This window comes from Marmota marmota, unplaced genomic scaffold (assembly GCF_001458135.2).
Source record: "Marmota marmota marmota unplaced genomic scaffold, marMar, whole genome shotgun sequence".
Classification (NCBI taxonomy): Eukaryota; Metazoa; Chordata; class Mammalia; order Rodentia; family Sciuridae; genus Marmota; species Marmota marmota.
Genome location: NW_026000211.1, coordinates 17,943,752 through 17,958,454, shown reverse-complemented (window position 1 = coordinate 17,958,454; position 14,703 = coordinate 17,943,752).

Below are 14,703 nucleotides of genomic sequence, written 5' to 3'. Positions count from 1 at the left end.
AAAATAGGAAAAGAAGAACTTAAATTATCACTATTTGCAGGTGACATGATTCTATACCTAGCAGACCCAAAAGGGTCTACAAAGAAACTATTAGAGCTAATAAATGAATTCAGTAAAGTGGCAGGATATAAAATCAACATGCATAAATCAAAGGCATTCCTGTATATCAGCGACAAATCCTCTGAAATGGAAATGAGGACAACCACTCCATTCACAATATCTTCAAAAAAATATAATACTTGGGAATCAACCTAACAAAAGAGGTGAAAGACTTATACAATGAAAACTACAGAACACTAAAGAGAGAAATAGAAGAAGACCTTAGAAGATGGAAAAATATACCCTGTTCATGGATACGAAGAACTAACATCATCAAAATGGCTATATTACCCAAAGTTCTCTATAGGTTTAATGCAATGCCAATCAAAATCCTAATGGTATTTCTTGTAGAAATAGATAAAGCAATCATGAAATTCATATGGAGAAACAAAAGACCCAGAATAGCAAAAGCAATTCTAAGCAGGAAGTGTGAATCAGGAGGTATAGTGATACCAGATTTCAAACTGTACTACAGAGCAATAGTAACAAAAACAGCATGGTACTGGTACCAAAACAGGTGGGTGGACCAATGGTACAGAATAGAGGACACAGAGACCAATCCACAAAATTACAACTTTCTTATATTTGATAAAGCGGCTAAAAGCATGCAATGGAGGAAGGATAACATCTTCAACAAATGGTGATGGGAAAACTGGAAATCCATATGCAACAAAATGAAACTGAATCCCTTTCTCTCGCCATGCACCAAAGTTAACTCAAAATGGATCAAGGAGCTTGATATTAAATCAGAGACACGGTGTCTGATAGAAGAAAAAGTTGGCTACGATCTACATACTGTGGGGTTGGGCCCCACATTCCTCAATAGGACACCCATAGCACAAAAGTTAACAACTAGAATCAACAAATGGGACTTACTCAAACTGAAAAGTTTTTTCTCAGCAAGAGAAACAGTAAGAGAGGTAAATAGGGAGCCTACATCCTGGGAACAAATTTTTACTCCTCACACTTCAGATAGAGCCTAATATCCAGAGTATACAAAGAACTCAAAAAATTAGACAATAAGAGAACAAACAACCCAATCAACAAATGGGCCAAGGACCTGAACAGACACTTCTCAGAGAACGACATACAATCAATCAACAAGTACATGAAAAAATGCTCACCATCTCTAGCAGTCAGAGAAATGCAAATCAAAACCACCCTAAGATACCATCTCACTCTAGTAAGATTAGCAGCCATTATGAAGGCAAACAACAACAAGTTCTGGAGAGGATGTGGGGAAAAGGGTACTCTTGTACATTGCTGGTGGGACTGCAAATTGGTTCAGCCAATTTGGAAAGCAGTATGGAGATTCCTGGGAAACCTGGGAATGGAGCCACCATTTGACCCAGCTATTGCCCTTCTCGGACTATTCCCTGAAGACCTTAAAAGAGCGTACTACAGGGATACTGCCACAATGATGTTCATAGCAGCACAATTCACAATAGTTAGACTGTGGAACCAACCCAGATGCCCTTAAATAGATGAATGTATAAAAAAAAATGTGGCATTTATACACAATGGAGTATTACGCAGCACTAAAAAATGACAAAATCATGGAATTTGCAGGGAAATGGATGGCATTAGAGCAGATTATACTAAGTGAAGCTAGCCAATCCCTAATAAACAAATGCCAAATGTCTTCTTTGATATAATGAGAACAACTAAGAACAGAGCAGGGAGGAAGAACAGGAGGAAAAGATCAACTTTAAACAGAGACATGAGGTGGGAGGGAAAGGGAGAGAAAAGGGAAATTGCATGGAAATGGAAGGAGACCCTCACTGATATACAAAATTACATATAAGAGAATTAGAGGGGGAAGGGAAAAAAAAACAAGAGAAAGAATTAAATTACAACAGATGGGGTAGAGAGAGAAGATGGGAGGGGAGGGGAGGGGGGATAGTAGAGGATGGGAAAGGTAGCAGAATACAACAGTTACTAATATGGCATTATGTAAAAATGTGGATGTGTAATTGATGTGATTCTGCAATCTGTATTTGGGGTAAAAATGGGAGTTCATAACCCACTTGAATCGAATGTATGAAATATGATATGTCAAGAGTTTTTTAATGTTTTGAATAACCAGTAAAAACAAACAAACAAACAAAAAAACCAGATTTGATGTCTATTTGCAGTCTATCAGGCTGTGGCAATCTTTCTTACTTTGGTATTGTTTTCACATGCCATGGTCATTATTAGAGACAATGATAAACTTACTATTCCCTGTGGTGTGTTCTTACATATCCATCCTAGGAATGACAACCATTACCTAGCAAGAAAATAATACATACCAGGTACCATTCACACTAATTTACCCACAATATTATGGCCTCCCTGGTCTTCTGGTGTCTCAAATACAGCACATTTCAGCCTAAGTTGAGGCCTTTACACCTGCCTATTTTTCTGCCTGATGAACTTATCATAGCCAATGTGATACTGGCTACATCTCACTCAGGCATCATCTTAATTTCATCTCACCATGAAGGCTTTGCCTTCTAAAATAGGTACTAGTTAATTTCATATCATAACACTTTATTGTATTAGTATCTTTTGTTTTAGGGTTCACCCTTTATTGTTTATTAATTACTTCTTGGAAAGTTTGCTTTTATTGTATGTCTTCTCTTCTTAGACTATAGGTGACAGAGATTTACTTTTTCCAATTTATCACCATATCCTGAAATGTATGCACTCAATATATATCTTTTGAATAAATGAAGGAAAGGAGGAATATAGCAATTCTCTAAATGTATATACACATTCAGTCCTCTCAACAGATCTGTGAGATAGGTTTTATTATTTTCATTTCAAAGAGAAGGAAACTAAAGCAAAGAATGGTTAGATGATTTGTAGATCTTCTTCAGCTTTCAAATAGTCATATCATTACATTATTGCATCCTCTCATAACTTCTCTGGAGGCACACATTATCATTCCTAGTGACAGAATGTGATGCAGATGGCCTCTATGTCACCTGCCTTCCTGTGAGTTTATTTGTGCTTTACAAGTACTAACCCTGGAACGCTATATGGGGATGCTTTCATCATATCTCACTCCCATATTTAGGAGGTAGTTTGCTGAAACAGCTCATTTTCCCTACGATATCTAATAGATAAATTTATGGTCCAGACCAGAGCACATTCTGGTGATAAATTTAGATCATTTCTGCATTATCCTATTTTTCTGCACCCACCCCTGAACTGACAAGTTCCCCTCGCTCAGTGGTAGACCAGTGGAGAATGCCCCACAGAGCTCCACACTTCAGGCAGCAGTTAGACCACCACACATTTTCTTTCCATTCCACCTCCGTTCTTGTATCCCACAGCTGGCTGGTCAATTCACCTTTAACATTTTTTTTTCTCATTCAGTGAGTTTATTTAAATATTTTTCAGTGACTGTGTACTTCTCAGGCTAAAAGAAACATTCATTTTTAGGTATGAAGACTAGTGCAAGGAATATTTATTAACAGATTTTTCTCTCCAGATATAAATATGTCTGTTCGTTCATGAAATTCAGTACAATCTTTATAGGGTAGATAAAATGTCCTACAGATTTTGACAGTATTCTCACTCTTCATAACATGTTTTTACTCCCAGTGTAGTCATAACTAAATTATTATTAATTGGTTATATGTAATACCTTAAAGTAATGCCACGTTATCTGCAATTTTGATAATTCATGGAAATACCCTAAATTAGAAAGAGTTAACAAATCTTAGCAATGATTATTGGGTACCTTCCCTTGCCAGCTGTCTAACCAGATGCTACATGACCTTAAACAATTGTGTATTTTGAGAGCATCACATCATCAGAAAAAGTCCTTACTTGGAGCATTTTTCGAGGTGACAAGTACTGTTTATAACACAGTTATAAAGCTCCAATAGGTTGATCCTTTGATACGTAATTCTCAGCTAATTCAACATTGTTTTTTCTCCTACAGTAAATATTAAAACAAAACAAAGCAAACACACAAACAAAAACCCCACATACACGGAGTTTCTCCAGTCAATATTTAGAAGTAAGTAGCCTACAGGAATAAATAGCTTGCTCAGAAGACTTGGGATGAGCCTGCCTAGGACCATTAAAACAAGATTACCTACGTACAAGAAGCCACTAAATGCAAAATTGCAATGAGCTTATTTGCAAGTTTATTTTAACCTTCCTGATAAAATGTTATGCTCCTATTAGAGACACTGCTCCTGAAATCATAGTGCTCCTGGTTCTTATCACTGATAATCATCAGGTTATGCAAAGTTAATGTCAAAGCAGAAGAGTTTAAAAAGCAAATAGTTCCTCTTCACTTTTGTTTAGAAGTTTTAGCAATCACAAGTATTAATGAAATTTCACACTTATAAATCTTTTTTTAAAGAGCGAGAGAATTTTTTAATATTTATTTATTTTTTTTAGTTTTCGGTTGACACAACATCTTTATTTTATTTGTATATGGTGCTGAGAATTGAACCCAGTGCCCCGTGCATGCCAGGCGAGCGTGTTACTGCTTGAGCCACATCCCCAGCCCCTGCACTTATAAATCTTAACTTCATTTTTCTTAACCTATACTGTTGTCTTTATGTCTATATTAAAAAAAGAAGATCAAATATACAATGATCAATTTATCATTTTTGTTAATAAAAACAAAGAGGTAAGGAAGTATAGTGTAATAGATTTCTTTTTTGCTTACTAAGTTCTTGATAACTCTAATTTACTTGACACTAACTGAAAGCTGACACCATAATACTACCTGATTTCCCAGACATTTATTGTTTTTGAATTGTCCAGAGAAAAATTAGAGAAATGATGAGCTGCAGGCTTACCAAAGCAGCACAATTGTGTGAATTATCTGAAATTGAAAATGTATATAATCCAAGCTATTATAAGTAAAATGATAAGAACTACCTCACATTTTAAAAATCAGATTTACCTTTCTCTTCTAAGGAATATATACACACATAAAATAAAGCTCAGGTAGCAACTAAGAACTGTAGTTAGAAACTGAATAATTACAGTGTAGATTTTCTTATTTTTATTCAGATGATTTTATTTCATTAAATATACTTACATAAATTCTAACGAACTGCATTTCACTCTCTACAATTTACAATTTACCAGAGAGATTTATTTCAAGCTACGTTATAAAACACTTCAGTATACATTATGATACAGAAACAACTCAGATTTGAGATAGCATGGGTGAAGATACATGGGTTAGCTATTCATCAGAAAGACTAATTTTTCTTCATTCCTCAAGGCCTCCTCAGTTACCAACTAAAAGCTGTTTAGTTATATGAATAATCATGTTATCCACTTCATTTTCCCCAAAATAGATACACTTGAGTTGTATAAAAAATGTGAAAATGCCCCATTTGTAATGTTTTTTGATTTCCATTTTGAGTTCATTAGTCCATTCAATCCAAAAAAGATTAAATCAAATCAAGAAACAAAAATTTCAATAAGCATTGCCTTGAGGTTCTTACCCTAATGAACATTGTAAGCTTTTATCTCTATTTTAAGCTACTGTGATTGTTAGAGTAGTTCTTACTGAATCCTTGGGCACAGTTTATGTGGCAAAGGGGAAAATAGATTTTTGAGGTTCATTGTGTAACATTTGGTTTCCTCAATTGCTTTCTTTTCTGGAGTGAAACTGAAGATGAATACCATTTTCTAAAAAAAGATCCCTCAACTATCATTATTTGATAGATTTGATCAGTTTAGATCAGGTTTCGTTTTAATGCACTTTAACAATGTGTTTGCAAATGTCTATATAAACCAGGTAGCTAATTGTTAACCCTTTATATTGATAGCATTTACTTTGATTCAAATTCTTATTTTGTGTTATGTTATGTAATTCAAATAGTTAAGGTATGGCTTTGAGTCATGTGATAATTAAAATTTTTAATTTTGGCATAAATGTATTATACTGTAGAAAACCCAGAAAATATTGAGTTGGCATCTACCAATTAGAATTTCACAACTAGTTTTGTATACAATGAGATAAAATTCCTTTTCTTGAATAATATTTTTTCTGATATTGTATATGATAAATGTTAACTAGAGAAAATTTGGAAACTTTTCAGGACAAAAACAACAAAAAATTAGTCATATTTTCATCATCTAGAAAAAATTACTTTAGCATTTCATGAACAGCCTCTATATATTTATTTAAATTCAAATTAGAATTATAAGAAACTATACATTGTCATGGTGTATTGCATTTTATAACCTATTAAACTAAGCAGCTTATTTTCAAACATTTCAAAGTGTTCTTGTGTATATTACAATGCCTGATTAAACTATAATGATCAGAAAAATATACAGATGAAATTATTTTGTTTAAATATATTTCTAGTTTTTAAATTTTTTACATTTTTCAAGTTAATGAATTTATTTATTTTAATGAAGTATATATGACAGCAGAATGCCTTTTGATTCATTGTACACATTTGCAGCACAACTTTTCATTTCTTTGGTTGTAGACAATGTGAAATTGCATCATATGTGCAGTCATACATGTACTTAGGGTAATGATGTCCATCTCATTCCACCACTTTTCCTGCCTCCATGTCTTCTCCCTTCCCTCCCCCACTTTATCCAAAGTTCCTCCATTTTTCCCATGGCCCCTCCCAGCCATTATGGATTAGCATCCACTTATCAGAGAGAACATTTGGCCTTTGGTTTTTTGGGATTGGCTTTCTTTGCTTAGCATGATATTCTCTAACTCTCTTCATTAACCTGCAAATGCTATAATTTTACTTGCTTTTAATGCTTAGTAATATTCTACTGTATATATATATATATATATATACTGCATTNAGTTTTATTTCATTCTCCTTTGCCCTATCTAAAGTCCACCCCCCCATCTCCATTATGAGTCAGCCTCCTCATATCAAAGAAAATATTTGGCCTTTGTTTTTTTGGAATTGGTTTGCTTCACTTAGGATTACATTCTTCAACTTCATCCATTTACCTGCAAATGCCATGGTTTTATTCTATTTTAATGCTGAGTAATGTTCCTTTGTGTGTGTGTATGTGTGTGTGTGTGTGTGTGTATATATATATATATATATATATATATATATATATATATATATATATATATCTCACAGTTTCTTTATCTGTTCATCTGTTGAAGGGCTTCTAGGTTGAATTCATATTTTAGCTATTGTGAATTGAGCTGCTATAAACATTGATGTGGCTGTGTCATTATAGTATACTGATTTTATGTCCTTTGGGCATAAACCAAGGAGTAAGATAGCTGGGTCAAATGGTGGTTCTATTTTAAGTTTTCTAAAGAATCTCCATACTACTTTCCAGATTGATTGCACCAATTTGCAGTCCTACCAGCAATGTGACTTTTCCCTCACATCCTTGCCAACACATTTTGTTGCTTATATTCTTGATAACTGCCATTCTGACTGGTGTGAGATGAAATCTTAGAGTAGTTTTAATTTAAATTTCTCTAATTGATAGAGATATTGAACATTTTTTTCATATAATTGTTGATAGAATGTATATCTTCTTCTGAGAAGTGTCTGTTTAGTTCCTTAGCCATTTATTGATTGGGTTGTTTGTTTTTAGGGCATTAAGCTTTCTGAGTTCTTTATATATCCTGGAGATTAATGCTCTATCTGACACGAGTATAACAAAGATTTGCTCCAAAAATGTGGACTCTTTACCTCATTGATTGTTTCTTTTGCTGAGAAGAAGCTTTTTAGTTTGAATCCATCCCATTTATTGATTCTTGATTTTATTTCTTGCACTTTAGGAGTCTTGTTAAGGAAGTCGGGCCTGATCCTACATGATGAAGATTAGGGCCTACATTTTCCTACTTTTTCACAGGATCTCTGATCTAATTCCTAGGTCCTTGATCCACTTTGAATTGAGTTTTGTCCATCGTAGAAGTTATGGGTTTAGTTTAATTTTGCTGTATATGGATTTCCAGTTTTATCAGCACCATTTATTGAAGAGGCTATCTTTTCTCCAGTGTATGTTTTTGGAGCCTTTGTGTAGTATGAGATAAGTAAATTTATGTGGGTTTGTCTCTGTGTGTTCTATTCTGTACTATTTGTCTACATGTGTATTTTAATGCCAATACCATGCCCTTTTTGTTATTATAGCTTTGTAGTATTGTTTAAGGTCTGGAATTCTGATGCATCCTGTTTCATTCTTCTTGCTAAGGATTGCTTTGGCTATTCTGGATCTCTTATTTTTCCAAATGAATTTCATGATTATTATTTCTGTTTCTATGAGGAATTACATTGGGATTTTAATTGGAATTGCATTGAATCTGTATAGCGCTTTGGGTAGTGTGGCCATTTTGACAATATTAATTTTGCCGATCCAAGAGCATGGGACATCTTTCCATCTTTAAGGTCTTTTTCAATTTCTTTCTTTTCTTTAGTGCTCTTTAATTTTCATTTTAGAGGTCTTTCACCTTTTTTGGTAAATTGATTCCCAAGTATTTTATATTTTTGAGGCTATTATGAATGGGGTAGTTTTCCTAATTTCACTTCCAGAGGATTCATCACTGATATAAAGGAATACATTTGATATATGTGTATTGCTTTTATATCCTGCTACTTTTCTGAGTTCATTTATGAATTCTAGAAGTTTTCTAGTGGATTTTTTTTGGATCCTCTAAGTATAGAATCATGTCATCAGAAAATAATGATAGGTTGCATTCTTCTTTTTCTATTCATACTCCTTTAATTTCTTTCATTTGTTTAATTGCTCTGGCTAGAGTTTCAAGGACTATGTTGAATGAAGTGGTGAAAGAGGGCATCCCCATCTTGTTTTAGTTTTTAGCAGGGATGCTTCCAATTTTTTTGCATTTCGAATGATGTTGGCCTTGAGTTTAGCACAGATAGCTTTTACAATGTTGAAGTATGTTCCTACTATCCTTAGTGTTTTGAATATGAAAGGGTGCTGTATTTTGTCAAATACTTTCTCTGCATCAACTGATATAATCATAATCATATGATTCTTATCTTTAAGTCTATTGATGTGATGAATTACATTTATTGATTTCTGTATTTTGAACAATTTTGCATCCCTGAAATAAACCCTATTTGATCATGGTGCATTATTTTTTAAAATATGTTTTGTATGCAATTTGCCAAAAATTTATTGAGAAGTTTTGCATCTATGTTCATCAGGTATATTGGTCTTAAAATTTCTTTCTTTGATGTGTCTCTGCCTGGTTTGGTTATCAGGATGATACGATCTTTATAGAATGAGTTTGCAAGTGTTCCCTCCTTTCTATTTCATGGAGTAATTTGAGGACTATTGGTATTAATTCTTCTTTGTAGTTCTTGTAGAACTCAGCTATGAATCTGTCTGTCTGTCCTGGGATTTTCTTTGTTGGTAGGCTTTTGATGGCGTTTTCGGTTTCCTCTCTTGAAATTGATCTGTATAAATTGTGTATATCCTCTTGACTCAGTTTGGGTTGATCATATGCCTCTAGAAATTTGTTGGTGTCTTTGACTTTTCTATTTTACAGGAGTATAAATTTTCAAATAGTTTCTAAAATTATCTTCAATAGTGTCTCTTGTGATATTTCCTTTTTTATCTCAAATTTTAGTCATCTGACTTTTCTCTCTCCTTTTGTTCCTTAGGGTGGCTAAGGGTTTGTCAATTTTATTTATTTTTTCAAAGAATCAGTTTTTTGTTTTGTCAATATTTTGAATTGTTTCTTTTGTTTCAAATTCATTGATTTCTGCCCTGATTTTAATTATTCCTTATCTTCTACTACTTTGGGTGTTGGTTTGCTGTTCTCTTTCTAGGGCTTTAAGATGTAATGTCAAAGAATGAGCTTAATGCAATGAGCTTTCCTCTTAGCCCTGCCTCCAGAGTGTCTCAGAGATTTTGATAAGTTCTATCAGAGTTCTCATTTACCCATAAGAATTTTCTTATCTCTTTTATGATATCTTCTATTATCCATGCCTCATCCAATAACATATTATTTAGTCTCCAGGTGTTGGAGTAGCTTCTATTTTTTATTTTATCATTAATTTCTAATTTCATTTCATTATCAGATAGAATGTAGGATAGTATCTCTATGTTTCTGTATTTGCTAAGACTTCCTTTGGGGTATAACATGGTCAATTTTGGAGAATGATCCATGTGATGCTGAGAAGAAAGTATATTCATTCCTTAATGGATGGAACATTTATGTATGTCTGTTAAGACTAAAGTCTAAATTATTGATTGTTTTGTTGAGTTCTGTAGTTTCTTTGTTTAGTTCTTATTTGAAAAATCTATCCAGTGGTGAGAGAGATGTATTAACGTCACCTAGTATCATTTTGTTGTGGTCTATTTGATTCTTGTAGTTGAGAAGAATTTGTTTGATATACATAAATGCCCCATTGTTTGGAGGCATAGATATTTATGATTGTTATGCCTTGTTGATGTATGACTCCATTAAGCAGTATGGAATGTCCTTCTTTATTCCTTTTCACTAGCTTTGATTTGAAGTCCACTTTATCTGATATGAAGATGGAAACCCCTACTTGTTTATGAGGTCCATGTGAGTGGTAGGTTTTTTTCTCACCCTTTCACCTTCAGTATGTCAATGTCTTTTCCTGTGAATTGAGTCTCTTGAAGGTATCATATTGTTGGGTCTTTTTTTTTAAATCCAATATGTCAGTATATGTCTTTAAATTGATGAGTTTAGGCCATTGACATTCAGGGTTATTATTGAAATATGATTTATATTCCCAGACATTTTAGTTTATTTTTGGTTTTTAACCTGACTTGGTTTCTATTTTGATTGGCCTTTCCTTTAGTGTAGTTACTCCTTTTGCTGAATTTCATTGTTGTTTTTCATTTCTTCCTCTTGGAGTATTTTTCTGAGAATGCTCTGTAGTGTAGGCTTTCTCTCTGTAAATCCTTTTACCTTTTGCTTATAATGAAAGATTTTTATTTCATCATCAAATCTGAAGCTTAATTTTGGTGCATATAAGATTCATGGTTGGCATCCATTTCCTTCATATTTTGGTGTGTGTTGTCCCAGGTTCTCCTGGCTTTGAGGATCTGGGTTGAAAAATTTACTGAGATCTGACTTGTTCTCCCCAATATGTGATCAGATTCCTCTCTCTTGTGGCCTTTAAGATTCTATCCTTATTATGTATGCTAGGCAGTTTAATTGTGCCATTGTGGATATCTGCTGTAATTTTGTACATTTGGTATCCTGTAAGCCTATTGTATTTGATTTTTCAAGTCATTCTTCATGTTTGGGAAATTTTCTGATATTATGTCATTGACAAGATTGTGCATTCCTTTAGTTTGAAACTCTGTGTCTTCTTCTATCCCAATAAATCTTATATTTGGTCTTTTTATGCTATTCCATAATTCTTGGAGTTCTGTTCATGGTTTTCTTTCCATCTTCACTGTGTGGTCTACTTTATTTTCAAGATTGTATTTTTTGTCTTCATTATCTAACAATCAGTTTTCCAAGTGATCTAATCTGTTGGCGATACTTTCTATTGAGTTTTTTTTATTTGATTTATTGTTTCCTTCATTTCAAGGATTTCTGATTGGTTGGTTTGTTTGTTTTTCAGTATCTCTATTTTTTTCTTGAATTAATCTTTTACTACCTGTATTTGCTCCCTTATCTCTTCATTGGTGTGATCAGTTTTTGGTTTTGGCTCCCTTATGTCATTCTTTAATTCATAGATCATTTTAATTACATATATTCTGAACTCCTTCTCTGATATTTCATCAATGGTGATGTCAATGGATTCTATTATTGTAGCATCTTTGTTTGTTTGGAGCACTTTCTACCCCCTTTTTTTAATGTTGTCTATGTGTCTTCCTTTCTTGCAGTGTAGATCTGAGGTATTATAATTTCTACCCTATAATCTTGTAGTGTCCCTGCAGATCACCTGTACCTCACCTTGGTGTTGGGTTTCCAGTCCCTGGCTGGTGTCCCAAGATGGATGCTACTGCAACTTAAGGTGGTGGTGGTAATACTGGAGGTAACTCAAGATAGCAGTGGGGGTGTCCCAACATGGATCCAACTACTTTCAGAGATGAGACTGAAAAGGTGGGCTTTACAATGGCTTTGGGCTGTCTGTTGGAAGATACAGCTGCCTCCAGGTACTTTGTGATGTCCCAAGGTGGAGGCTACTATGTAGGAAGTGATATGGGGATGGCTGCAGTGTCCCAATATGAAGGCAGCTAGGCCTGGGCTCCCAGGTCGTCAACAGGGGCTGTGCTGGGCCTTACCTGGGCCTGGGTGCCTGTGTGGGTCTGCAAGAGTGGTTCTGGACCTGGGTTGGTGGGGACAGTCCTGGTCTTGGGCCTGGGCTCTCCCAGGTGAAATTCTTAACTGAAAACTCCTCAATGTTATACAGAGTGACCAGCAATGCATTGGAAATCCAGAGGATTAAGTTTATCCTTTGTTGTCCTCAGATTCTTTCATAGGAGGGGACAAATTAGAGACATATCAACATTTAGAAGACTTATTCTTCTCTAATTTCCTTTCTTTTTACCTTTCTACTTCTTTTCCACAGGTAATATTACTACTACACACTGATGTTCCTTTTCCTGTCCATAATTACTATTCTTCAGAGTTGGTATGCAAATAGTTTTCTTAAGAAAATTTCTAAAGGTGAATGATCAAATAAAAATGTATTAACATTTCTATGGCTCTTAATTCAAAATGTCACATGTGTGATACAGAAATATAATTTATATTCTGTGGAAGCTGTTTATTTTGTTTGCCTTTCTCTCTTGCAACCCTGAACCTGATCTATTTTTGCCTTTGTTCTGCTTTATGTCTTGTGAAGTTGACTGGCAAGAACTTGACTATATCACTGTGGCCTCCTTGCCTTTAGTTTGTCATTGGATTCAGGGCATCAGGAGATTGAAAGGAGGGAACAGAAGATCAGGAAATTTATCCATATTCACCACTGTCCTTCCTGGCAGTGTTTTTGGTGTAAACTTATAACTCTACAGGAAATTCCCATTTTTGCAGCTTAGACTTTAGTCAGTTTTCTCTAATCCTATTTGTTCTTCATTCTGGCTGAAGTTTAGAAATGGTTGTTTGCTAGTTATTGGGTGCTTCACCGTTCCTTATGATTTCCCTTAATTGTGTCTATACATCAACTAAGAGAACCTTCATTAAAATATCTTCAGTTAAAGATTTTGAATGTGACATCTGTTTTCTACTAGAATGCTAATATGTATTTCCTCAAGTACTGCCTGAGGATGCTTGCATCAACATATGCTTGATAATGGAAAGGATGACTTTAACAGAATATTTGACAATTTGAAAGAGATTTTATGAGAAATAGATGTGTCATTATTTTAAAATCTCTGGTTAGGAGCAATGCTGAGTATTGTAATATATTTTTGACACTAATACTTGAATATATATTTGCACTTCTTTGGTGAACATCCATCCTAATTACTGATATTCATTTTTCTAAAGAGGAGTTTGTTTTTTTTATTGCTTTGAAAAATCATCTTTTATAGTATGTGGTATTATTTGAATATGGTCCCCTTAAAAAGTTCATGTGTTATAGGTTTTGTCCTCAGAGAAGCACACATGGGAGGAGTTTGAGGTTTAAGGAGGTGGGGCCTAGTGGGACGCCTTTAGGTCATTGGGATCTAAGAGGACTGTGGGATCCTGAACCTTTCCTGTTTCTGCTCTTTTTGTCCAAAAGGTAAGCAGTCTGCTCCATCACGTGCTCTAAACATGATGGGCCACCCTCCTCAGAGGTCTAAAGCAAAGGGGAAACCCAATTTTGAACTGAAACCTCTTGAATTATAAGCCAGTAAACCTCTTCCTCTTGATAAGTTATTTCCCTCAGATGTTTCATTACAGTGATGGAAAGCTGACCAATACAATTAGACTGTCAAATTTTAGATTTGATATTTAATTTAGTTTTCATTATTTAAGTCAGATACTTTGTAGTTCTTGCAATTAGTTTCAAAAAATCATTTTCGAATTCCAGTTTCACCAAGTCTTGATGAACACATAAAAATTTTAATCTTAATAGCAAAAGTTAAATTTGCATACAAATATACTAACTTTCTAGAGTGAGTTCAGGAAGGTTTTCTTGATTCCTGGTGCTGCTGATCTCTGCCATTGACAATCTGACTTGCCTTTAGCACTATGGTTGGTACTTACAGAAGAGAAGAATCTAAGTCAAGAGCAAAATAATGTCTGTCATGTGCCAGTGCCAAATTGACTGTTCCAAATTGCATCAGATCACAGTGGCCTCTCTTTTGTTTTGCTTTTCATATATTGCACAGTGTCTCTCAGCAGAAGAATGTTACTAGAAGCCTGCTGTGAAAAGAATCCAGGTCCTTGGCCCATTTGTTGATTGGGTTATTTGTTATCTTATTGTCTAGTTTTTTGATTTCTTTGTATACTCTGGATATTAGGGCTCTATCTGAAGTGTGAGGAGTTAAGATTTGTTCCCAGGATGTAGGCTCCCTATTTACCTCTCTTATTGTTTCTTTTGCTGAGAAAAAACTCTTTAGTTTGAGTAAGTCCCATTTGTTGATTCTAGTTATTAACTTTTGTGCTATGGGTGTCCTATTGAGGAATTTGGAGCCCGACCCCACAGTATGTAGATCGTAGCCAACTTTTTCTTCTATCAGACG